The 27,167-nt window shown below is 39.7% G+C and overlaps 1 protein-coding gene across 2 annotated transcripts in view; it reads right to left on the bottom strand.

Annotated features, from left to right (window-relative positions):
* The window catches only part of aff2 (AF4/FMR2 family, member 2), a 225,188-nt gene that overhangs the window by 166,077 nt on the left and 31,944 nt on the right, over positions 1-27,167 (bottom strand). The window lies entirely within an intron of this gene.

Here is a 27,167-nt window from a genome sequence, read left to right as displayed (position 1 = left end):
ACTACATAAGAGATGAACTGTCAATAAAAGCGTAACAGAAGAGCATCTATGGAAACCCACGAGCACACCTAAAAATGTGTATTTTAATTTTGTAAATGAATAAAAAAAAGATTTCCATTAGTATTCAGACCCTTTACTTTAATGAAGCACATTTCGCACCAGTCCTAATTCTCAGATCTTTTTGAGTTTGATGCAACAACCTTTGCACACCTGGACTGAGAGAGTTTCTGCCATTCTTCTTAGTAAATCCTCTCAAGCTCAGTCAGGTTGGAAGGGAAAGTTGGAGGAGTCGATTTCAGGTCGGTCCAGAGATGTTTGACAGGGTTCAAGTCAGGGCTCTGGCTGGGCCTCTCCAGAACATTCAGAGGTGTCCCTAAACCACTCCTGTGTTGTCTTCGCTGTGTGCTTTGAGCCATCATCATGTTGGAAGGTGAACCCTCGGCCTAGTCTGAAGTCCTGAGCTCTGTGGAACAGGTTTACATTCAGGATATCTCTGAACTTTGCTCCAATCGTCTTTCCCTCAACTTTTATCAGCCTCTCAGTCCCTGCTGCTGAAAAACACTCCCACAGCATGATGCTGCCACCACCATACTTTACTGTGGGAATTGTATTGGGCAGGTGATGGTTTCCTCCATACAGAACATTTATAATTATTAAAACTGTTCACTCGTCTGATGTACTGAGTGTTGATTACTAAAGAAAAATACTTTTAAAATAATTGTACAGTCCAACTCCAACATAACAAATTTACAAAAAATTAAAGGGAGTCTGAATACTTTCTGAATGTACAGTATGTGGTTGGGCTGAGGTGCTGTACTTTCCTCTGGCTGCAAACTTACAAGTAAGTTATTGATTAAATTACTACTTCACCTTCGAGCTTCGGGAAAATGTGAGGTTAGAAGAATCTCTTAGGTTTGAAAGTGCAGAGTAGAGCAGCAAAACAATAGAGTGCCGAGTTAGCACAGTATATTCTGAACCAGCAACCTAAACCCCCCCCCCCCAAAAAAAAAAAAAAAAAAAAAAAACATTTTTATAAAGTTCTAACACTGTCACTGATCCAAGATCAACTAAATCCAAACCTGGAACTTTCAGATCTGTTCAGCTTCATTTTGTGCAGAACGTAACAAAATTAAAAGCTGTTTTGTCTTTTGTTTTTTTTTTGCTTCATGCAGTGTGGCAGACGGTGGGGGGGTGGGGGGCAGAGTAGGACAAGAGTTTTGGAATGACAGGGAGAAGTGTGGGGGATAATGAGGGGAGGAGGAGGAGGAGAGCGGGGAAGGAGAGAGGAGTAACTGTCAGGCAGCAGACAAAAGCTTTGTTTGAAGTGTCAGTTCAACGACGCGTTTTCTCTCATTGTGTGTGTGTGTGTGTGTGTGTGCTTTCAGGGTTGTGTGTTCATTCAGACCACGTTAGACATCAGAGAAAAATCAGCATGCATTCCTGGACAGACAGAGGAGAAGAAGGAGGTCCAGAATGCCATCAGTGGGGAAATATAATGCTTTTACAGTTCTGTTTAGACGGATAGTGAGGGGGAAAATGATCCGTTTTGTGTGGTTGTGTACGTTTGACATTAGAGCAGGTATTATAATGGAACGCACATTGTTCTGGCTTTGTTTGCGTGCACATCACACAAACTTGTGTATTTGACACTGATGAAGAATGAGGATGACAGCAGGAACATCAGAAAAACTGGTTTAATTTGTGTTTGCATTGATGCACAAACACAAATGCATAAAGAAGGTTTTTTTTTTTTAACTATACATTTACCTAGTTTTTCTGTCATTTGTACACAGACCGAGCCTAATGAGTCTTCTAAAAGATTATTTGTCTAAAGGGATATTTTGAACATTTTGAACTGAGGTTCTGTGGACCGGTTTTGAGTGAATAATATGTTACCTGTTGTAGATCGCTATTTGAATGAGCTCAGTTTGGACAAACAAAGGTTCATTCTGACCAGACGGATGAGCTAACGGCTAGTTTGACTGTGATGAAGTCCAAGGTGGATCGCTGCCATCGTGACACAACTTCAGTTTTCAAAATGACAGAGCAGCACATGCAAACAGTGTTTTATAAACCTTCACACCACCATCAGTTTCACATTTTCGTTTACGTAGGCTTCTACGAAAACCATGTGCCCTTGGTTATTGCCAAGGGCACATGGAAGTAGCAGTTAGCTGTAGCTCCTCATGTGCTGGAATTGCTTTGTGAAACATATCCTGTCAAACAAAAAGCAACGATCATCGAAGGTGTTGAAAGACTTAAAATACTATGCAACACCAAACTACGAAGAGTTATTGATTAAACCACTCAGAGTACGTGTCTGAGAAGCTCTGAAACAAAGACACAACAAAGACAGTGGTGAGTACCTGAAATGATTATCATCCAGCGCCATAAAACGTAGCAAGCGGGTAATTGTCTGTGTGTATTTGTGCAAGTAAAATATCTCATGAACCACTGTGTGGAGTTTAATAAAACTCTCAGAAAGTAATCATTGGATGCACATCTACAACTGATTACAGTCAATATGTTTTAGAGTCAACAATATTCAAGATGGCCACCACAGCTAATTGACCTTAGCAAACACAAAAATGACTACAACTCTATCAGTTTCACAGTTGTGCTAAAATTTGGTTTGGTAGTAACTGATAGTCATTCCAAACATGTACTCTGAGTGTTAACTGATCACACATCATTGCGTCATGGAAGGCGATTATTTCAAGAAATTCTCCTTTCATTTTACATCTGCTTCACTGCTAGTTGGGACTAAGTATTTACTGTGAGCGAGCTCTCTGATTGGGTAAGTCACTGACGCCAGGAACCCTTTTTGAGCTGGACAACAACTGACTCCTGCACTGGACTGTGCTTAATTCATTAATAGTTTATTGCTAAATGGGCCAGGTGGGAATGAGCTCAGAGACCAATTATGGCCCAGGAGCTGCCAGTTGGCAATCACTGCTTCATAGTCACACTGTATGATATCAGTCTTGCAGTCTCACTGCGGGTGCCTTGTTAGTTTGAACTTCCATCCTCATGACACACTTGTCACCTCTTTTGAAACACTTCTGTGTGTGGATGGGAGATTATCTTTAAAGCTTTAATGCTGTTTTATAGAAAATACAGATTATTTCTTTTACTGTTATCTTTTTCTTCTTCTGATTCAGCTGCAGACAAGTCACAAAGGTTTATTTTGCATATAAAACAGAGTAATGAGTCGGTTTGATTCCAGACAAGGTATGTTTAAATTTGCTCAGTACTTTTTGCTTCACAATTCAATTTATAAGCTGCATGCCTGAGTTGACAGATAGACAGCCTGAGTTTGATCAATGAAATATAATTTCCATCATCTTAAAGATGAATGTTTGGACATTTTTTTTTTGGGGGGGGGGTCTTCTATTGCCTCATTTTAAAAGTGAACACAAAGTTTAGTTAATTTGAAACCAAAGACAGAGTCTGACCCTGTTCAAACCTTTTTATCTGGAAAACTACAAAACTGTATACTAGCCAACTTGATATAACCTCATGTGTATTTTTTGTCCATCCACTTCCACACCTTCCATCATCAAAAACAATTTGTGTCCAAGTGGTTGCCGCTCTTATACTGTATTTTTTTTTAAAAAAACCCATAGTGCTCATTGTGCAAAAAAATTACCGGGTCAGATCATTATTAGCTGTTTGATCTTTACAAAATGAAGAAACTCTCAGAGTTGCAAGGTTTGGCTAACAATCACTGTTGATGCTGCTTATTTACTCGGTAGTCCTCAGCATTTATTGACATCACTGAGTCAGCAAAGGCAGGGAAGAGAAAGACTGCTAAAAACAAAAGGTTTGTAAAATATTTGAAAAAGACCTAATGCATGACTGTAAGGTGATAAAACCCAAATGTCAAGATATTCAATTACATATTAAGAAGTCATTTAGACTCTTCACATGCTTAATTATTGACACTTAAACAATTAAAACTATGAGCACAGAGTGATGGTTTTAAGGCAAATTCATTTCTGAACAATAACTTCCTGAGTCAGATAAGTAAACAGTATTTGAGAGGTGTTTTGTGTGAAATGTAGCTCAAGTATTATTGTCATCCAACACATATTTTCTTTGGTGATATTACAACGGAAACAAAAAAGTACAAATACCAAAAATGGAGTTTGTTCTTAAGTATTATCCCAGCCATAGCAGGCATTAACTCAAACATAATAGGCACTCCGTGATAGCTTTTGAAGCCTCGTAAAATAAAAGGTTCCATAGAGAAAGAGAGAGAGATACTGAAGTGTGTGAGACGGAACAAACACTGGCCTCTCAGGCACATTTCTGAGAGCAAACAGTTTGGAGTAGAATCATTGTCAAAGCAAACACAGACTCGAGTGATTCAATTTGATTCTGACAGTTTTAAATGTAAATGTTCACAGCGGCTGCTAAAAGCTTCAAGTACGACAGTCATATCGGAGTTGCAGCAAAATCGGACCAAGCAAGTGCTTCGAGCCTCCACGCCAGCAGGGGGCCCCGAAGACACTTGAACTGTCACGCAGCTGTCACCTCTTAAGGAGAAGGTCACAGAATCGCCTCTCGGTCTTTCTGGGCGGAGTCTACATGCTCTCCCTGTGCACATGTAGGTGTACGCTGCCCACTCCAGTTTCCTCCCACAGAGCAAAAACATGCATGTTAGGTTTAGTGGTAACTCTAAATTGTCGCTATGTGTGAGTGAGAGTGTGAATGGTTGTTTGTCTCATTTGTCTCTCTGTGTCTCTGCGATGGACTTGGTACCTGTCCAAGGTGTCCCCCGTCTCTCGCTTAGTGACTGCTGGAGATAGACACCAGCTCCCACTGACCCAGAAAGGAAAAGCAAGTAAAGAAAACGGATGTGTATAAAATAAAATGTGTATACTTTGGTAAGTAACAAGTTATAAACAAGCAGATCAGAAAGTAGCCTGTGTCATAATTTTCCATGGTGTCTTGTAATTGTAACAAACGTTCTAGCCTTAGGGCTCCAAACATCTTGTACGTTGGTCTGTATCTGGACCCAAATGTAGTTTTATCTGGAACTATTGAATTTTAATTAAGAAAATCAGTTTTCAGTAGCACTTTGTTTTAGCATTTATGGTGAAAAAGTTTTGGTGGCATGTCTATTCGCATCATTAAAGTAACATTGTTACAGCAACTGGATTTACAGCAATACTGAGGAGAAAATCCAGCATACGGTGATTCTAAAACTCCAAAATCTGAGAAAGCAAACTGTACGCGAGTTAAGGTAATCATCCTGGCTTGTTCTAAAAAGAAAAAAAGTTGACATGGAAAATAGGACTTTGAATCCAGACTAGATGTATTCCTACACGTTTATTTGTCCTATGAGGGAGTTCGCTTTATGTTTGGAGACGGTGGCGATTATTGAAAGTGGCAACATGAAGAACCGCTATAATACAAAACACCAATCCTTTGACTCATACCCAAATGAAATCTGAACTGAGAGCATAAGAAAAAAATAAAAAAAGAAACAACAGCAATGTATGACAAATCCACCAGAATCACACAGCAGACACCGGCTGGCCAGAAACGTGCAAATCAATGTTCCCTTAGAATTGCCTGGATTTGGGGCCGGCATAGAAAACCTTTTACTGACTCAGAAGTTATTAAAAAGTACAAGTGCAGTGGCTGAGACTTTACTGGAGAGAAAGGAAAAACAATGTATGTGAAAAGTTAAAGCAAATCCCAACATCATCAGCCAGAGGTATACTATGATATATAAAGGTAAAGCATATATAAAGGTAAAGCACACATAACATCATGATTTTTTGGACGTTTGCCTAAAGAACAGGGTTTTTTTTAAGTGGACCTCTCTTTTTTTAATTGAAGACCACTGCTGTACCCCTTCCTCCTTGGCTCTGTGTTGAAGTGCTGCCCACCGAACACAGAACACGAGTTTGATACAAGCCCTGTAAATCAGACAAATAAAACCCTCCACAGCACTTACCTCTAAAGCACACCAGAACACCCCCACACAGTCCATTTTTCACTACCAACAATTTATGGCTCAGCACGGTAAACCTCAGTGAAAAGTGAAACTTCGTGGAATTTTTAAACACGTCTCGCTAATGTACCATTTTGCTTTTGTTGTCACGATGGGTAAACAAAGAACAAGCTGTTGCAAATAATTAATAATGTTCAGAGCAGCTTAGACAGCTTTCACATACTGAGGAGTTGATACTATGGCAGTGAGATGCTGTGTACAAAAATGACAGCACAACAAAAATGCGATTGTGTTTTCCTGAAGTGACATTACTTAGGCTCCCTTCAAACTGGATGATGTCCTGGTTAAAATGTAAAAAGAAAGAAAGAATGCCATTACAAATGATAGAGCTTCATTGGTTGTGGTGGTTTGGAGTATGCACATACTGATTTGTCGTTGTGGTGACAACGTATCCATGACAAGGGTAACAGCGTGGTATGGTCATGGTCCAAACTGGCCATGGTGGCCTCGTGCTTAGGCTTCGACCATGATCGTGGCAAGGTCATGGAACCAACTTAGTGCAGACATGATAACTGTGGTGGTAGCATTGTGCTAGTGTCGTCTTCTGGACTGGAGCTGTATCCTGATGCAGAACAAGAAAGTTATGCCAGGTCGTGGTGCGAGCATGGATGTATATGGTATGATTGTAGTGAGAATGTGAAGATCTGAATCTGAAGAATCTGAAGATGTACAGAGCGCCGTCAGGAAGCAGGAGAGCATCTATGGGACATACCTGGGAGTACTAAGAGTACTAAGCAGCATCTTGATTACCTTCACAATGAAGAAGGCTTTCTAAATTTACTGCATTCCAGCCATGTTCTGGTAGATCGTGTAGGTCATGGAGGGAGCAGCAGCATCCTTATCCAGTGTGAAGGGGGCCTTACCTTCTGTTTCTCTGCTGAGGTGGACATAAATTCATTTAGCAGGTAAGGATAATGTATCACTTGTATGCAGTGTTTTTGTTCATTCTTTAATTCTTTTTTGTAGATTATGGTGTGATTATTACAGTTTTATGGGATCTGAATGGCCATAAAAAGCAATGAGAGCTTGCACAGTTATTTAAAGTATGTTTATTTTGTTGTAAAGTGAGACAAATGGCTGGGAAATGCATAGTTTTTTCTTTGTTTGTTTGTTGTTGTTTTTTTAATTTTCTAGCCCCCCTCCCTCCTAGGACCACTTCATGGCACTGGCACTCACTAATACGTTGTATAGGTATCCCTCATTGCCATCAGCGAATGTTGGCAGGTATGCACTCATAGTTGTCATATTTTATTTATGTTCTTAATTTGCTTTGACATTTTTTAACATATAAAATAGTCCATCAGCTGTTTTAACAGTAAGATTGTTCTCAGAGTACAATCGCTTTTGGCTGATAATAAATCATTAAATTAACGTAGCACAAAACGTAAGGAAATTTGTGTTTGGTCGACTATTTCTCTGATGTAACGATGCTTCTTGGCAATCAGTTTTACACTGTTGGAAAGCCTTTTTTTTTCCTCCCTTAATTGGTGCCACATTCGTTAGAAAAATGCATTTGTGGGTTGAGCAGCAGAGCTGAGTATGTGGGTTGCACAAATAAAAAACTTGCCAAATCTTCTCTGTGACAATTAGGTGCCGGTTTTTCAGCACCTGTGACCAACCAGTGGCATTCCCAGTCTGGGACCGAACTCTATCCTCTCAGAAGACACAGAGCAGGTTCATCAGCGACTACCTCCAGAGTTTAGGAGTGGTCTGTCTGCAGTCCTGACCTCAACCCCACTGAACACCTGTGGGATCAGCTTGGACTCGTGACAAACGCTGGTGAAAGGATGGGATGCCATCCCACAGCAGTGCGTGACCAAGCTGAGGAGCAGCATGAGGAGGTGGTGCCAAGCTATTGTAGCTGTGTATGGTTCTTCCACATGCCCCTAGTTGTTAAATTAATAAACTGTTCAATTGCTAATATGTCTTGTTTCTTCAGATCTCTTTAATCCAATCCAATAAACGGCACCAAGCAGGACTTAATAGCAAAATGAACTGTTTGACAGTGAAGATTTGGCAAGTTTTTCATGGGCATAACCCACATACTCAACTCTGCTGCTCAAACCACAGATGTATTTTCTTGAGAAATGTGGCATCATTTAGGAGGACATAAACAGGCTTTCCAACAGTATAAGATTTATTGCCAAGAAGCATCATTACAACAAAGAAATAACCAACCAAGCACAATTTTTTCTTACTTTTTGTGCTAAGTTTGTCACAACTGTTTTCACTTGGCAGCTTTTTACATCAGCAAAATGGATAAAAAAACAAGATAAAACCACTTAAGACTGTGCCTTTCCAAACTGATTTTATGTCCTTTTTGTTTGTTTTTTGTTGTTGTTGTTGTTAATTTATAGACTTCGCCCTACTTGCACATTTATCAGAGTTGCCCTTCAGATCCCACAGGCCTTCTGTTTTTACCTCAAGTCAGAACTGAAACCAAAGGTGAGACATCATTTTCGTATGACTGTATTTGTGATGGGCGGGTTACACTAGAAACTGACCCTAAAATCTAATTTTGTTTATGGCCCCTAAACTGACTCACATTCATAAAAACAAGCCTCCAAATATTGTGGGAGACTCACTTTAATATTGTGTTAGGGAGAAATAATTTTGAAAAGTTTTATTCTCTACAGTCAGACCAGTGATAATGACCTATTCTCTCAGATTACAACACAGGCATTGTCAAAAAGGTGTGATAATTTACAGCTAAACTGTGAAGATTCATACTGTTTGCATTAATACTGGAGCATGTGCTGCTTTTAGTAATCAGGTGCAGCCGTTTCAACACAAATACAGAGCAGGAGAGAATTTTTGCAAGTTTAACAAAAGGGATTGGACCAAAAAAAAAAAAAAGATATTCAAGCTTGCTCTAAAACTTGCTTAACAAAACAGAAAAAAACCCAACATTAATTGCATATTCAATGGGACACAAAATTATACTAAACTTGTAAGATCGTAGATGATTACTAAAAGTTTTGTGTACTGAGATGATTTTGAAGTCAAAGGTAGAACAAGAAATGCAGATTTTTGTCACCTCAAAAATCGACAGTACATTTCACAGGCGCACAGATTGCATCTAAGATAAACACACCAATTAAACCGCATTTGTCCCTAATAAGTGAGTAAACAAGTCTGTAGAATTTGTACTATCAACAGATCAGAAATAACCTGAGCATGTGTACTATATACTGTTTACGTAAAGGTAAATATTTTCTTCCCTTTCATTTCTGCAGACATGAGCAGATTTGTTTCGAGTGGGATTTTGTGTGAAAAGCAATGAGTAGTCAGTGTCTTTCCTGTAGCAGACAGCAGTCAGAGCGATCTCGGTTTGGAGACTCGTGGAGGAACTCTCATAGAGAGTAACTACTGAGAACGGGACGCGTTAAAGGGTGAGTTTCTGACACCTAAAGCAACTCAAACCTCTACAGTTTAAGAGCGGATTAAGTGAATGTTTGACTGTAAATATTTAAACTGTGTCCCCAGTCTACATGCTCTACAGTTTGGCAAAGCAGGCTGTACAGACCTGTTCAGAGAAGTCATCTTGTCCCAAAGTAATGATGAATTAAATGCTATAGCAGTCTTTCGTGGGTCGGTGACAAATTATTGAGCTGGTGCTGTTTTACATGGGAGTTATTTGATCTTAAATGGACTCTCTTCTGAGTTGAATCTCTGATTCTCCGAACTAGAATCAGTTTGACTGCTGTCCACAGCAAGAAAGACACTGATTACTTAAACTAATTCCACATAACATTTCAAAGAATCTGAACTATCCCTTTATTACAGTGGGAAACATGACTGCTGAAGATTTACCACCTTTCGTGGCAGTGTGGCGATAATCAGATAAATTTAAAAAACCTTTCCTCCTTATATTTCTATGTTCTTTAGAAAGTTAACAAGCCCAATCATTTACAAACTGTCTTACCTCAGATTATTGGTGGAAAAATATGGCTTCCAGGAGTCACTAACAAACCATTTTGACTATTTTCTGACATTCGATAGACAAAACAGAAAAGTGAGAGATTAACTGATAATGAAAATAAAAGTTGACGCCCAGAGAGAAACAAGCGAAATCAAATCAAAGCTGCCAGGCTGTGGTTACATGATTAGCCCCCCTTTTTTTCAAGATCAAAAGCTGATATTTTGCTGAGCGATTCCATTGAATTACTAACATTAATCAGTTAATTACCATCAGTTGGAAAATGTTTTGTGGGCTCCCTCGCCGCATCTTCTGCCGCCACTCTGATTTTCTCATGAGCTCACAATGAACTTTGATTACACCCGGCAGCGCTAATATTTCGACACTGCACCGGCCTGCTTCCCATCATCAGATTTGAAGATTTCTTTCCGCTTTGCCTTTGATGTGTAACTCCCAAGTCTGCCTGAAGGCTGTTTTCGTGTGGCGGTCGGCCCAGTGGAGAAAAAAAAAAACAACAGCATGATGGGAATCACTCGGGGAAGGGAAATGAGTGTGCTCTGGCAACAGTGACACCGTAACACTAACATTAAAATGAGCCATTGCAATAATTTCACACGAAGAGACGCAAAAACAGAAAAAGGCACCGAATCAGACAAGACAGAGTGAAGCAAATCCTGATTGCTCACTGTTGCCCTTTGAAAGGGAAACTGATTGTTCCCTGATTGGTCGGATTAATGATAAGAGCATCCTTTATCCCCTGATTTCCACCTGGTAATGAGGGGTTAATAATTTAACACACACTTAAAGAGCACCCTCGCACACACACGCACACACATCCATACTTAATCTGCAGACTATTAGCTGATGAGAAAGAATTAGGGTTTGCTAAATTAGTTAATTAGATAATGAATGAACACGGTTAACGACATCCTGTATTCTGTGAAATCAGTGAGAGGAGGAGAGATGCAGCAGATGATCAGATAGCAGGTTCGAGAAAAGGACAAAAGAAGAAGGGGAGAGAGGAAGACGGAAGAGAGCGAGACCGAGGCATCTGGTGACGTTAATGTTTGCCTCCGAATGCTGGGAGAGCCAAGCTCTGGAGACTCAGGCTAAAGCAAACACACACACACACACACACATGTTATGTCTCTCTATCTTTGCAGGGACTTTCCATTGACTTCCATTCATTTCTACACCCTAACTACAGCCTAACCCTGACCCTTACCCTAACCCTAACTATTACCAGTACATAGCTAACCCTAAACCAAACCTAAACTCAGTCCTAAACCTAACCCCTAACCCAAAAACATCATTTCTCCTCGTGGGGACCAGGCTTTGGTCCCCACAAGGAGCAGTTGGTCCTCACAAGGTAGTATATGTTAGGAAAATTGTCCCCACAATGTATCAAATACATGGCCACACACACACACACAGTATCCCTCAGTCTTTCTCAAAGACACTCATTAGAAGATGTTCATGCACTAATACACACAAAAACGCCACATGCACCGCAGCTACACACACGCACGCACAGCGATAAGAAAACAATGTTGGACAGGCAGTTTATCATGAGGGCAGGAGGAGACAGAGAAAGATTAGAGACCATTCCCGTATTCACAGGATTCACAGGCACAGGCCAAGTGTGTGTGTGGACACAATTATCAGAAAATGACTCAGAGGAAAAAAAGGTAATTTCTGCTGGGATTAAATATAAATCAGGTTAGGATGAACTCTACAGCAAGTGTACAATACACACCATATACTGTGTGTCTTCACCAATAATGACATTATGTTTGCTGATATCTGTGTCACGTAAGCCGCGTTCTTTTAACCTTTTTCGCTTGCATTCGCTCATTTAAACAATTCCTCACATACTTATGTGTGTGTCTGTTTTTTGTTACTTCTCTAACACAACTTTTCCGGTATAATCCCCAGTCTTTGTCCAGACTGGAGTCCTTTTGGGAACCAAAGCCTGGTCCTAATACAGTGAAAAGTCATTTTTGGGTTAGAGGTCAGGTTGAGGGCTTTGGTGGGTATTAAGTTTAGGTTTAGTTTAACATGTGCTGGTTATGGTTAAGGTTAAACTAGTACCTCTCTAGGCTGTGACTATTGGCAACATTTTGAAGACACAAAATTGCAAGAAAATACTAACATTTTCACCTGGAATAACACCAAATTGGTATTTTCAACAGTAACATTTCTGCAAAGGATGTGCACATTTTTGTAGCAAATAAACAATGAAGTGTTTTATTTATGCCTCAATTTGATGACAGTTTATTCTCATTTTTGTCTCCAATCAGCCACAGACTGTTTCATAGGCCACCAACCCTTCCTAACATTGTCTCCCATTTCTGACTGATGGAAATGAAACGGAGGAAAGTTCGAGAAGGGGTTCAGATGCCTGCAACCTCTCTGAGACTGTTTTGAGAGAAAATTTGCCCTGCAAGTTTTTTGCACATGTTTAAGATTCCTGCGACTCGCGAGAGGAAATTGAGAACCCTCGCAAACATTTCGAGACATTTTAAAACTCCCTCATGAATGCTGTTTGCAATTTGTTCCCAACGGTTGCAGGCCAGTGAGAGACTAGCTTCAGGTTTAGGCCCATAGATATAGAACTACACCACAGAAAGTTTCCTTTTAAAAACTGCAGACCAGCTGTCCCTGCCTGTCTGCTCGGTTGTTGTGAACTGAAGCCAGCAGGACCCAGTTTATGGGTGCTGCCATGTTGTATTTTTGGAACCAGAGTCTGTGCACTAGGGATGTGGGGCTTTAAGTTCCACCTATACCCTCCTGCACAAGCATGGCGTCACATGACACCTTTAGACCAGTGTCTAAAGGTCTTTTTTATAGTTGGTAGTCAATACAATGACTTTATAAGGATAGAAAAACAAACTTGTGTTTGTGTGTGTGTGTGCGGGCCCATTCATTTCCCTGGTGGAAGCAGGTTTTCGGGCTGTTTACATGTTAATGAGGTCTGTCATCTACAACATAATAGCTTAACTAATGTAATCACAGCCATTATCACACTCCTGATCTCTGTCTCGGACATTAACGCTGATGCCACATGCTTGTCGTGTTCCTGACAGTGTCCTCATTGTTTCTATAACGCACCGCTCCATCTCACACGCTGACATTTCCCCATGCTTCCCCTTTTTGAGGAATTCCGCAATCTGAAAAATTTAATTGCAGAGACAGCCACGTAATTCCCGCCCTTTAATCTCCCACATTTACAGACACGTGTCCATGACCACATGCATACTTCTGTGTGTGCAGATATGTGTGTCTCTGGGTTGTAAATGCTCTGCCTGTGGCTCATAGACGGGTACAATAAAATCTGTAATTACAAAAAAAAACAGTGTGTAGCAAATGCAGCGAAGGTCAGCTCCCAAACTGACCTTTTACTGAACATCAGAGAGTCAGGAACATCGGGCTTATAGCATCAGTCATATGTCAACGATGAGTAATTTTTCCTTAGCAGGGCCACATCACAGCTTCGATTATTATAAAGTACTACAGATGGCCCACAGATCGCTTTTTTTATTCCTGCGGTGTGGAAAGTTTGACCTGAACTTCGTTTATTGTTCAGAGAAAAAGTCTGACCAATTGTGATCGGCGCAAGTCTAAATTTGTCTCATTTTTAAGACTTTATTCCTTCAAGCTCCGAATTTTCTTCGTTATTAGAAACTTTTAAAAGGAATTTCTGTAAAAATTGAATATTTCTACTTCCTGTGGGCCAGTGGGCCAAATTCGGGTCAGGACACCGCTGTGTGCCATGAAACATCAATTAGAGGGTCTTGAAATGATCCCCAGAAATAAATATGAATTTAAAGATGATTGCTTAAGCATATTTTTGCCATAGGTCTCACAATAAATTTTAAAAAATATCATTGATTGCTAAGGCTGTTTGTGGTGTCACTGTGATTTTTTAAAAATGGTTATTTACAAATGTTGTAAACTCAACCGCTGATTAAATGATCTTAAAAGTTGATAAAGAACACATCATTTTTATTATGTCCTGACATGCAAAACCCAAGAACTTAGTGAATGAAGAGCGACCAAACTAATATTCGGTGGGGAAACAAGCTCTGCTCTTAGCTTGTTTGCTAATTAGCAGCTCAGCTCCACACATTAAACACATGTAAACAAAACTGTAATGTCACTTGTGTTTGGCTAGATGCTAATGGGCTTCTTACGGTTCTGTATCACTGCTAACAACACTTTGTCTAACCACAGCAGATAACAGCTACCTTACAAGTTGCTTCTTTAAAAAAAAAAAAACAACTTTATTTCTTTCCTAGGTGTTTGCTGTCAGTAAAACATGTCAGATAGCTGAAAGAAAATGGAGACATTTATAAAAAAAAATTCTCAACTTTTTTTTTTCCTGCTTGGAAAAACAAATATAATTCTGATGTTTAAAAATAAAACTGATTCCAGCCAAGCATGTTAAACTTCAAAGTAATAAAACACGGAAGGTGTCAAAACAGCCAACTATACTGGATCTTAGGCCTAGGCTGGTTTTCAGTTTCAAAGTATATCATGGTGTCAAGTATTTCATTAATACATTCCTGCAGTTTAAATTAAGAGATGGAAAGAGGTTTTCTCTGGTCATACGTAGCGCGTTGCGTCACCTGATGCTACAAACTGTCAATTCGCTCCACAATATCATTTTGCCTAAATTATTCCCCTCAAAACGAGGTAATCGTTTGTTTGAAAATGTTTCCAAAAGCAAAAACACAGTCACGGCGATAACAGCACTACCCATCACTATTTTTAAGGTACTGCCATTTTTAAACAATTGTTTACAAGTTAGGACAGATAGCGTTTATATTGTCAAAAAAGGGCTTGTAGCAAGAAGGGACCCCCTCCCTTTACGACCTCTGACTTGGACTCCTTTTTTTCTAACTGTTCGGTATAAAAGTTCATTGGGTTATGATGGAATCCTTGGTATTGTTTGGATAAGCTGTTCTCTGAGGCTAATCAGTGGCGAGTGTTTTTACATTTCTTCAAAGACTCATGAAAAACATTATTTTTGCAGAGATGAAATGTGTTCATTTGACTGTGAAGTCCTTTGGAACGTGAAAAATGAATGCTGATGATTATGTGTGCATTTATCTAATAAGAAATTCAAATGTCAAATGGTTAAACAGATGTTATTACTCTTTGTCGATACAGGAGACAGTTTACTGATATTGTCAACAAATCTGTTGAACAGGAAGGGTTAGGCTCAGTCTGTGCAGACCTCATCAGTGTCTCACTATGTTTTCATATCTCATTCTGAAAACAACTGGAGAGAGACCTTGAGTCTTCGCTCGGTTGTTTTTCAAGCAGGTTGTTGTTGTCTTTGTCTATGTGTGTTGGTTTCTCCATATTGTCTAATTGTTTTTTTTTCAATCTAATTTTAAAGCATACGTTTGTCTAAAGTTCAGTCATAGAAAATCTAATAAAAGTTAAGAAGAACCATTGGCAACTTTAAGAGGTAAGTCCAGGTAAAGGATCACATCATCCTCCAAATCCTGACTCCATAAGCTGCAGAGTTCCAGCCCCCTCAGAAGCCGTCACTTCAACCCTCCTGGGTGACCTTTCAGACACACTGCCGACCTCAACTGATCCTCAGTTGACTCTCGGGTTTACGCCATCCTTCCACAGGCCTGGTCAGCGACACTCAACCTGCACAGTGTTGTTTGTACCACAGTAAGGCACCTGAAAGTTTCCTCCCAGGTGATGAGAAAAGCAATGTCAGTCTGGTTATGAACTGATGCGCTGATGCAAATTGATAAACAAAATGTTTCACTTTTAATTTGACACTTCCTGAAACTAATCTGACAAGGTGGCAGAATTATTAACATTTATCTGACAAAAAGTCCAAAGTGAAAAAACTTGTAAAAAATAGCCTAAACTGTCCAAATTCTTACGTGTGTAAATCCTTAAACTTAGCTCCTGATAAATCAAGTGATCTAAATATTGTTGATCAATAAATTTGGTCTGATGAGCCCTTTCAATGAGAGCTTAAAACAGTAGCAAAGTATCACCCTTCTCCATCCTCTTGCCACAGGCTCCAACAAAAGGTTTAACAACTTCAGTTACAGAATCAACATGTCTCTTTTTAAGCTTTTTTTAAAAGGTTCATAACGTTAACAGTAACTCTAAAGGAGATTTTCTTTTTTTTTTCCGCAGAAATTGATCTTGCAGCTGAAAGCCTGATCCAAAGGTGTGCTTGTAGTGCATGGGAAGCAGGTGTTGTTAAATTCCCGTCATCTTGTAGATCACAGGTTTTTAACAGTATCCAGTCAGCTGTGGCTTTATTGTACGTCCCACCACTTCCACCACAACAGTAAAAAACATAATTTGCCAAAATTTTCCAAGACTTTCAAGAGTCCTGACATTCAAGACACTTTTAAGTCATTTCCTGACTTAAAAGCGAGTTGTGTTGTCAACATGGCGAAGTCGTTGTTTACACCTGCACTATGCTTCCTGCTGTCTCCTCCTTAAACAGTAGGCATCGCTACTCATAAATAATACCACTAGACAGCAGGAACGGCAGCAGAAGAAGACTTTACAGGAAATACACTCTTCTCAAACAAAAATAACTAGAGTTTAAGCTCATTTGCAGCAGAGTTTTTGGGGGACAGTTTACTAAGCTTTACAACTGCTTTTTTTTTTTTTTTTTTTTTAGAGACCTCAGTATACTTTTTACCTGTATTACCACTCAGCCCTACAGTGCAGCTGAATATCAAGTGTCTAATTTGTAGGAAGTGACAAATATTCAACTCATCTGAAGTGGCGCATCACAGATTCTCATTCGGTTTAATTTGGATGATTAAAAGGTTCTCTGTTCAAAAACTAAATCGGATATAGCGTGCTTCTGATTTTCTAGCGGGGAACCAGCAACACTGGCACCAAGTCTCAGCCACTGACAGCTGGAGTGTTAAATCATGGGTCAAAGCTACCCTGAGTTGTAATAAAACACCCTATAAAATACCATTATAGCCTAAAACACCACACTACGCATTGCAACAGAACAAAGCACTTCAATGAAAAGCCACAAAGAGCTTTTAGATATTCTGCATGTCTGGTGTAAGTCAGCTAACCATGCTTTATGGCGCCTTGCAGAGCCAAAAGTACCTGTTGTATTATAGGCTGACAACTAGAGAATATCCAAGTAATAATGGATGAGTAAAGGCAATTATCGCCCTACAGTGGTATAAATAAACTATCCTGCTGTTTGTGCATGGCCTGGTCTTCTGTGCCATAACACTCCGCCTGTCTGTCCTGCTTTTCCTTCAGCCCGTCTCTCTGAGTCTCTGTGCGTGTGTCTGTATGCTTTTGCCTGCCAGCATGAACAAGCTGTACTGGACACACACAGATAAACACACACACACACACTCACACTCACTGCCAGTTTGTATATGTGCAAGACAGACGAAGGAGCAGCACGAGTGTGAGCGTGCGTGTGTACGTGCACTCGCCTGCGTATGTGTCTGAAAAAGATAATACAATTTTTGGGACTCCAGCAGCATTACCTCTTCTTCTAAGTTGCTATGGTAACAAGCTCCGGACCAAAGAGTGAGCGGGAGAAAGATGGATAGAGAGACCCCCAAGGACACACACACACACACACACAGCAAACATGCCTCTATAGCACCTTCTTCTTCTCTCTTTCTCACAGACAAAGGCTTTTCCAGCCAATTATCCAGGCTGGCACATGAAGGGTTAACAGCTGCTCGGTGTCTGTACCACAGAGATTTTACCTCGAGCCATTTGGAAACGCTGCACGCTGCTCCGTAGTGTTAAATGTATGCCAACCATGTGAAATAGCAGTCTCTCATTGTGAGAAATGTAAAGAAGTACATCGTCCCACCAAACACACGCGACAGCAGTGTGGCATATTTGGACAAAACAACATCCTGCTGTATCGCGGCTTTGTTCGGTGGCATTAATTATCGCTGGTTTTACGCTGACTTTAAATCAGGGTCATTTTATGAACTTCAAGAGTTTTTGGTACTTACAGTAAATACAAAAAAAAAAAGAAAGAAAATCTGTCATTGTATCGTAAAATCATAATCCAGGAAGAAAAAAAAAAACACTTTAACATAATAAAAAACTGTAAATGTTTTGCAAATATTATTTGGCATTATGTTTAATTTTTATACTAATATAATTGAAACATGTTTTTTTATCATTATGACCCAAAATGAATAACCCTTTCTTTCTTAGCGTCATTTTAGAAGCTGATTCAATTTTAGAAACAACACGTAACCTCAGAGATGTATACTGTGTCATCGCATTTACCTAAAAATGTTTAATTAAGACGTCTGCTTGCCTAATAAAACTCTGAAATGCTGTTTTGTTTGTGTCTATGTGTGCGTGGTTTCTAATTTGTGAATCTGTCAATCATGCTTAAAACAAAGATTAAGGAGTGAAAAATTAATTTAGATGCGAGGTGGGAGTGGGGAGGGGGGGCGTCTCATGACTGATCAATTAGAATTTCTAATTGCATTTTTCTCTTTAATAATTAGCTTCTTTTCTGTATTGGCAAACATATATTTGTCGTGAGTTGCAGAGCCGTTTAGATGCATTACCCTATTCCACCTCATCAAGATAGCTTTAAAAACAGATTTTTGTTGCTGTGTTTGCACCTCCCGACCGCAATTGTTTATACAATAAAATGGTATCATGACACAACTGATAACTAACCTCAGTTAACACAGCACCTACATACACCAAAGCCATACAATTAAAAGCTTTAAAGTCAAATCCATATTCATTGTTTCTAAATCTAACTTCACCAAGTTATTTCAGTCCAAGTTACAGTCAGTTCCAAGGAGTTGTAATGACACCATCTGTTTATGCAGAAAAAGGACCGAGACGTTTTTTAAAAACTCTTTCCAACGTGGAGATTTGCCTGAAGAGACCTGGCGTTTTCTGTGTCAGCCCCATCCAGCTGATAGGCTACAATATCCTCCATTCCATTTTCACTTTGAGCCCGAGCGCACTGACAGAGAGAAGAAAGAGGAAATTGCTCCAAATGCAACTGAAGCTGAAAAAGTCTGGATGGACGAGGAGGAGCGAGTCGGTAAAAAAGGGGGCCGCTGTTTGTTCAGCAGCTGCTAATGCTAATTCAAAGAAAGCTGCAAAGAGATCAGTGGCCTAGTGGTAGAGTGTCTTCCCTGAAACTGGGAGGTCGTAGGTTCAATCCCTGGCCGGGTCATACCAAAGACTGTAAAAATGGGACCCATTGCCACCCTGCTTGACACTCAGCATTAAGGGTTGGTATTGGGGGGTTAGATCACAATCAGTGGTACTTTAACTTTAGCTGCTCACGAGAAGCATCACGATCAAACGTGTTCACGTACAGATTAGATAAGTGTGTTGTTGTACAATAATAAGTCATTATATAACATTAGACATAGACGTTGTGCACTGAAGACGCCATGCGACGTCAACGTAAACAACATGGTGAGGTCGGAGTAAAATTCATTTTTCAAAATGTATAAAAGCAAAGCACGCTACATAATTTATACATAAAATCAGTGACAATTATTCTAAGACCACAGAAAAGCATGAATCAAAGCCAAATTCAAACTATCTTCAATTTCCTCATGGTTCTCAACAATCTTTAGAATAAGGGAAACTGCAGCCATATTTGATGTACTTAATCACCATTATTCACCCTGCAGAGTGAACACATTAAGTTTTTTTATATGTGATACTGTACCAATAAGATGCACTGTTGTAAATAATATTATACTATTAATATAATTATTAAACATGCTTGGCCATGCCAGTTCAACTCTTCAGCTGTTAACTAGTTTTATAGCAGTAAGTGGTAGTAGCATATAGTAGTAATAAAGGTTCATCTGTTCTTTACAACAATGCAGCTGATTGTACCTTTGATACTCTTAATAAATCTGTGTTTATTGTCCCCCCAATATTGAAGTGTAATTTCTGCCATTGATTAGCCTGTAAGATGTTTATTTTAACAAATACAGGAACCAACACTAAACTATTTTCTCAGATCCATGTCTACATATGCCAATGAGACTTTATGTTGTATATTATTTGCATCATCTTATTTAATGTTTTTGTTTTTGTATTTGACTGAAGTGCTGTACGGGAACTTACAAGTAGGTCTATGTTGTAGAATTAAGAGTGAAGTTTTTGTTTTTGTTGCAAAAATCCCCTAAAAATTACAAATCAATATACTGTAGCGCAAAAGGTGTTATGAATAACCATAACAAACATATTTAAAAAAATGTTTTGAATAGTTACGATGTCATCTTGTGGATAAAGTCGTGAACAAATGTAGACTCTGAGGTCTTGTCAACAATTTCTTTCCGGAGATGTTTTGCTTTTCCGGTCCACACACAAACTCTGGTGTTGTGTAGACTTGAGATACTGAGTTTTTTTGTTTTTCCCCACTATCTGTGCCCTCAGAACAACAACAATGGATCCATTTTCACTGTTTCCTCTACGTTTGTCTACATGTGCCAAAGTGCTTAATAGCTGAAAGGAAACTGTAAACTGTATCAAAATCAGGTTTTGGGGGAATGTTTAGCCAAGCTGTGAATGTTATTCTCTGTATTTTGATTGGCCGTTCACGCAGACATTCTCACCACCTGCTGGCAGGGTATGGGTATTTCAACATTTTTGTTAGAATCATATATAAAGATGGAGATTTTTTTATGAATAATAATTTTAAAAATCCTATAATAGTGACAAGGCTTGAATTTGGAGTTTTGTCTTTAATGAATCTGAGATTTGGAAACGAAAAGACTCTTACAAAACGGAAGGAGTGCTGTTATTTTAGCTAAACAAATTGAAAAGAGATGACCTTTTAGCTTTTCCTGCTTTAAGCAACAGAGAGTAATTTATACAAAAAAAGCAGAGGTGTTTTGAACCTCTGTGAAACACTCAGCCCTGATAGATTGTCCAGCCGGCAGCTGAAATCCAGATATAGACAGCTGTCTGGGATCTTCTGTGAACACTTTAATCTCTCAGTGCAGGTGGATGGAAATTTGGTGTCATTTATCTTATCCCTGGTGGCTCTAACTTCAGCCGTTATGAGCTTCTTAGGTTATAAAATAAAGCCGGTAGCCGCATCGACTCACTTACAGGTAAGACTGAACTCCTGTTTGTTGACTTTTCAGGCACATGGGTAGAAGCCCATTGCACCAAAACACAAGCAACTTGGGCCGAATCTAACCCCGAGCTGATCTTGTGCATTTGATGTTCTCTAACGGTGTGTCAGATTCAGTGGACGCGTCACACGCTGTTTGACTATCAGATCTATCTCTACAACAAAGCCATCAGGGTTTTGTGTTATCAGAAGTGCTGTTTGCTTTACATACAGACGACTGCAGGAGCACAGACCCTGATGGGTTCTCTCTGATGACTCTGTAATCCTGGACACATTTAAGAGACTCCTGAGTGGCAGCGGCGCCTTGAGAATGTGGCTTTAAAGCAATCGCATCAATTCAAAGACATCTAAAACAAAAGGAATGGTTATTGACTTCTTGTGTGACCTACCACCCCCATCAAATTCGACCACAGACAGCGAGAGCCCTTGAACAGAGAGGAGTGTAAGTACTCAAGCTCTATAACTAGCCATAGGCTTCACTTGGAAGAGCAATGATGAACAGGTGCTTTTTAAACACCAAATGAGCCTCTGCCTCAGCGACTGCAGGTGTCTAGTTTTACAAAAGTCTGTGAAACCGGCCTGCGGGGTAAACCATGAAGCAAGGTTTCCCACTTAGCCAGCTACGTTGAGCAGAAAGTCTGTTTTCAGTATCACAAAGGAAGACATCTCCAAGCATGGCTAGATCAGGAGCAGGTTATGAGTTCGAAGGTTTGGCTATCTGTCAGTAAGAAGCACAAATCATTCCCTTATTATGTCAGTCCCTCCAGGATTTCGCGGGCATTTTTTGGGATTGTTGCGGGCTAAAATGCCTGATTTCGCGGGACATTTTCCTAAAAGTTGCAATGAAAAGTTGCAATATTTTTTTACTAAAATTAAGAAAAAAACTATAATTTTTAATATATAAACCAAAAATACTTACTAGTTTTGTAAGATTACCGACAAACATTGACATTCTCAAAAGGTGCTTTATTTGAGAACTTTGATAGCTTCTAAACTGACATTCATGACCATTTCTGGATTGTCCCTGGTCTGCAGCTCTCTTCACATGTTTTGCAGACACAAAGTGTTTGTCGATGCGTTTATGTTCCATGATTACACTGCAGGACGTGCAAAACAGCTTCCCCCCACTGTCCTGCAGCTGGGGAGGAAACTGGTTTGCTGAAATCTTTGTGGGCAAATGTGAAGCATTAGCGCACATTTTGGCTTCGGTCGCTGCTCCTGCACGCTCCCGGCATTCTGATGTTAACAGGAAGTGATGTCACGTGTCTTCTTCGTGAGTTATTTGGGTTTATTTTGTATTCCACACTACACAAACCCACAAAGAAGAGACTAGACAGCAGAAATGGTGGAGAATCACTTTAGAAACAATAAATATTGGGTTAAAGTTGCAGGAAAGTTGTGGTGTTTTGGGCGAAGTTGCAAGAAGTTGCGATTTTGCAGGGTTTGCTTGATTTTGCATTAATAGGTGCGATCGCAAAATCGCAAAATCCTGGAGAGTCAGGCCCTATCCAACATGGCCACCACGGCTGAGTCGTGTTCAATAACTGACTGCTAACAGATCTTTGTTTCAAACTTTGACATGAAAGTCGTCAGGCGATACGGCTTCCTTCAAGTTTTATTTCTGTACATTTGTCCACAAGCTAACCCACTAAAATTTTTCAATGTCATTCTTGTGTTTTAAACTGTTTTTTTAGGACAGTATGGGGTTTTCTCCAGTCATGTCCCACATAGAGTACCACTTCCCCTGTCAGTTAGCTGTGTATGACAGCCAAATATATATTTTTGAAGTTAAAATAATAATCAAGGCTTGGCTACCAAAGTAACATCATACCTCTACTTTTTTTTTATCAGCAAGCTCACTACCGAGGCTAACAACCTGGATAATTAGCTAGCTAACATCAATTTGTTTTGCTAACAGTGATATAGAAGATAAAGGCAGAAAAAAAGCCTTTAGAATTTTGTGCACATTTGTTAAAAATCCCATATAAAAACAGCATTCTGGCTGTTTGTGTTTTAGCAGACAGGGTTAATTTTAAAGAGAGCATGACTGTGAACAATCACTTGTGTATCCTTTTATCTCCATCAAAAAGAAATACAGATAAATAAAATCATTACAGCTCAAAACATTTCTTATAACTGAAATTTTAGCAATGTGCTAAAGTCAATTGGATCTTGTCAAATTTTTTATTTAAATACCACAGAACAGAAAAATTTGGCTTTTTTGTTTTTTACTTGTGGTTATCCAATAGACTCTCCATGTCTAGCCCTGATTTACTTGTTTTTATTGTGTTCAACTCTTATACAATGCACCGGATAAAACAAGCAAGCAACACCTCAGTTGTTCCATTATTACGTTGATGTATTCTTTACTCGGGGAACAGCAGAGCTCCAGAAAAGCCACCTTTGCCCCTGCATCCATCTGTCATAATGCCTCTCATCAGCAAGGACTTTCAAAGCTGCCCTTATGAGCTCATGCAGGCATAAGGCATTGCATAAAGATGAGCTAGTGAGTCTGTGGAGCTCTTTATCATAGCATCGCATCTGGAAAGATGCAATGCTATGATAAAGACTCACTGGAACCTGTTTTTTTCTTTCTTTTTTTTTTTTTTTTTTTTTTTAAATCAAATACTACTATGGCTGAAAGCCAAAGGCAACAGAAATACATTTACAATGTCATACATGCACACAAAACAGATTCTATGATATGCAACACTGTTTCTGAATTTAGATTTCCCCTTGCAGGCAAAGGTTGAAGTAAAGAATCTTTCATCTCACGGTATTTCTCATTGACCTGAAGAAAAGAAAAAAAAGGGAGAGGAAACAACAAATGACAGAGGTCATTGTATATTAAAAATGGAAGGAAAATAAAAGCACTTTGACCTTAAGAAGAAAATGTGAGAAGCTGAAATGAACTTGGCATCAGAATAAATAAACAAAACCCATAAATGTCAGAGGGGGTAAACGTTCGCTCAGCCCCGGCCTTTTTTTTTTTTTTTTTCTTTGCCCTGTCTGCGTGTCTGCGTCTGCGGGTTGGTGGAAAAGGGCCTGACAGAACAGTTGTTGTTTTCTAGGTCATCTCTTCCTGCATGGCAGACCATCAAGGCCACCCACGTACCTGGTCTCTACACTAGGGATATGATGTCTTAAGAAGCTTTGTTCTTCTGCAGATTCAGACAGACAAGGACTTTGTGTTCTGTCAGTGTGAAAACGTCAGATGGGACCTGGAATCTGTTTTGGCCTGTTATCCCTTCACAGGCACAGGCTGACCCACGGTGTTACACAGTGACACAGTGAGGTCTAGGATAATAGCTAGAAAATTTTTGGGGGAAAAAAAAAAAAAAAAAGAAAGGGTGCCAATGCAGCTACGGCCAAAAAATTTCCAACACACATCAACTTTCTTCTCTGAAACCCAAGAATAATTTGGCACCGACTTTTATAATGATCTAACTTGACAATATGCAGACATTCTAAGGTATAAATTGTATAAGAAGTGTGTCCCGGTGGCTCATTGGGATCACCATGGTAACCACACACCCACATCTTTCACTCCTTGACAGCACTTTTCATTAAACAAGCAAAGTAGAAATTAAAGCCAGAGCGAAAAAGACACTGTGCAAAAACTGTCTTGTTGAAAAAAAAACCCAGAAACTCTAAGAAGCATCTGGCCGTCACACATGTCCAGAGTTTTTATGGAAGAAATACGACAAGTTAAATAGACCCTTCACTTCCAGTTTCAGAGAGGAAATTCGAATCTCTGGTACGATAGAAATCAATGAGAGTTTGGATTTGTACACTCTGGAGGGATTTAAGATAAAACCAGAAGTCCTACAGTGGTGACAGACACACCGAGTGAAACGTGCATAAACTATAGAAAAAGTGTGGAAATTGTGGAAATGCGTTTGCAAGAATTTTGGAGAAAATTTGGTGTAAACCTAGAATGTGACATCACACCCTAAGTTGAACATTTTGTGGGAAAACACTTCAACTTTAAATGATGTTTCCACTGTAAGGTACGTCTTAACTGTAGTGCTCCAGAGACTGATGGGTTTTATCAGCTGTTTTGCCCAAAGCTCATGGTTGTCTATGGGGAAAATGTTTACAGTCTTTTGTGAATTTTATCTACAGTATAATGTTCTACAGCCAAACGTCATAGCACACTACTCTCAGTTGAGGTATTTTATGGATGGGTTTCTCCAAAGCTGTGAGACCATGGTCGCCCCAGTCACAACCAGAGATGACCTGACGTCATACCTTATGACTCCCCACACCGGGACAACACTGAGTCTCTCCACACTGTTGGCAGGATTAGTCCTCTCTCCTTGGCACCACCATTCACTGGTAATCCATGGTAACGTAGAACCAAGAGTCCTCACTGAACGCAATTCTGTATGACACCAATTTGTCATCAGTTTATGACACCACTCCAAACAGTTGTCTTTGTTCTGGTTTTAATGGGATGGCGAACCCATAGTTTGGCTGACGCCAGTCGTCCACACCTGTGTCCAGATGGCAGGCGAAAGACATCATGGGGTTGTGTAACGTTCGGCACACAGTAACAACAATCCTGCCTCGGTGCGATTTGTCTTGGAAGGGCAGAACCTTCACAGCATGTGTGGGAGCCCACACGTTCCCAGTGATTCCAACATCGGGCCACTGTGACATCCTTACATCCCGTATACCAAGAGATCACACAATACAAGCACCCAGCCTCATGCAAACCCACTAAGTGACGCCTATCATACTCCATCAAATGCTGGTAATGCATTTATGAGGCATTCTCTGTGTCTGCTGACTTTCGCTCACTGTTTTGGCTGACTGTAATTTGTTCCGGCAACTGCCTGATGACACTATGACTCCACTCGTGATGCCCTCTGGTTATGACCGGAGACGTGCAGCTCATCACTGGTCTGCGTGTGGCTCTGATTCCACCCAAATTAAACCATTCCTTCCGGGTGCTTAACTTTTTTTTTTTTTATTGGCCAGTGAGTATATTTGCATTTTGACAAAGAGACGCTACTTTAGTGGCTGCATGTTTAAGGCCTGAAGTGAAAGCCAGGAAAAGGTCGGCCGAGTGACAAGACTGGAAGCACAGAAAAAAATCTAACCTGATGAAGAAAAAAAAAAGCAAACTAAACAGAAAGTAGGAGCCAGTTAGAGACTAATTCATTTGTAATATGTTGGGTTAAAAAGGTTACAGAAACTAGTGAAGACAATTTCCCAAATTTTCTAAATCATTTCATGTCTGTGCTTGAGCTTCTGGCAGATAGTACATCATGTGACTGGATGTGATTACGTTTTAATTTGAAGTCAGCGAGAGGCTGGAAGAAACAGCTTTTTGACCGAGTTTTGCCCGTATATAATTTTGTGTTTCTAATTAAATGTTTTAGAAGATGGTCTCACTCGCGTTTCCAATACTGGTTGTTCGACTGATTTCAAAAGGTAGTACAGAAGAATTAGAGCAGGAAAAGTAAACTAAATTATGAAACAGACAAAGAAAACCAACCTGTACTTTTTTTTTCCACTTATAGCTGAGATACTTTTTATTTTAAAGCTAAAAAAAAGTCTTCTAACTTCAAATGTCTGTTTAAGGTTAGTAAAATGACAAGATAATTGTATTTCACAGAAGTAGGGATGAATAGCTGCTGCGTTTTTTGTTAAGGGTGTCAATGCATAAGCATTGAAGCATCCTTGTTACTATTCTGTTCATGCAGCTTAAAAAAAAAGAAGAAAAGAAGCAATTTATACATCAAAATGTGCAGCTTGATCGGAAATAGTTTGCTATGACAATCGGTAGTGGTATGTTGCGTGTGGGAACGTGGAATGTTTCCAGAAATGAGCTAGATTTAATAAGTTGTCCTGGTCTTCCTGTGGCCTCCAGCACTGCTGCGTGACTCTCTTTTATACGTGAACCACAGCGCGGCACGTCCTCACATAAACCTGGTGTAGATGAGACAGCCATGAAGGAAGCTGCAGATGGTTTACCAAGGTTTATGTAGCAGCAAAGAATTAAGCAGCTGTTAAGCCACACTTTAGGCCTTTTCATGGAGCCACAAGTTTGTAACGAAGCACCAAAACTGGAGAATAGA

This window comes from Kryptolebias marmoratus, linkage group LG9 (genome assembly GCF_001649575.2).
Source record: "Kryptolebias marmoratus isolate JLee-2015 linkage group LG9, ASM164957v2, whole genome shotgun sequence".
Taxonomy (NCBI): domain Eukaryota; kingdom Metazoa; phylum Chordata; class Actinopteri; order Cyprinodontiformes; family Rivulidae; genus Kryptolebias; species Kryptolebias marmoratus.
The sequence above is the reverse complement of the archived record's forward strand: the minus strand, read 5'-3'. Positions and strand labels throughout refer to the sequence as shown.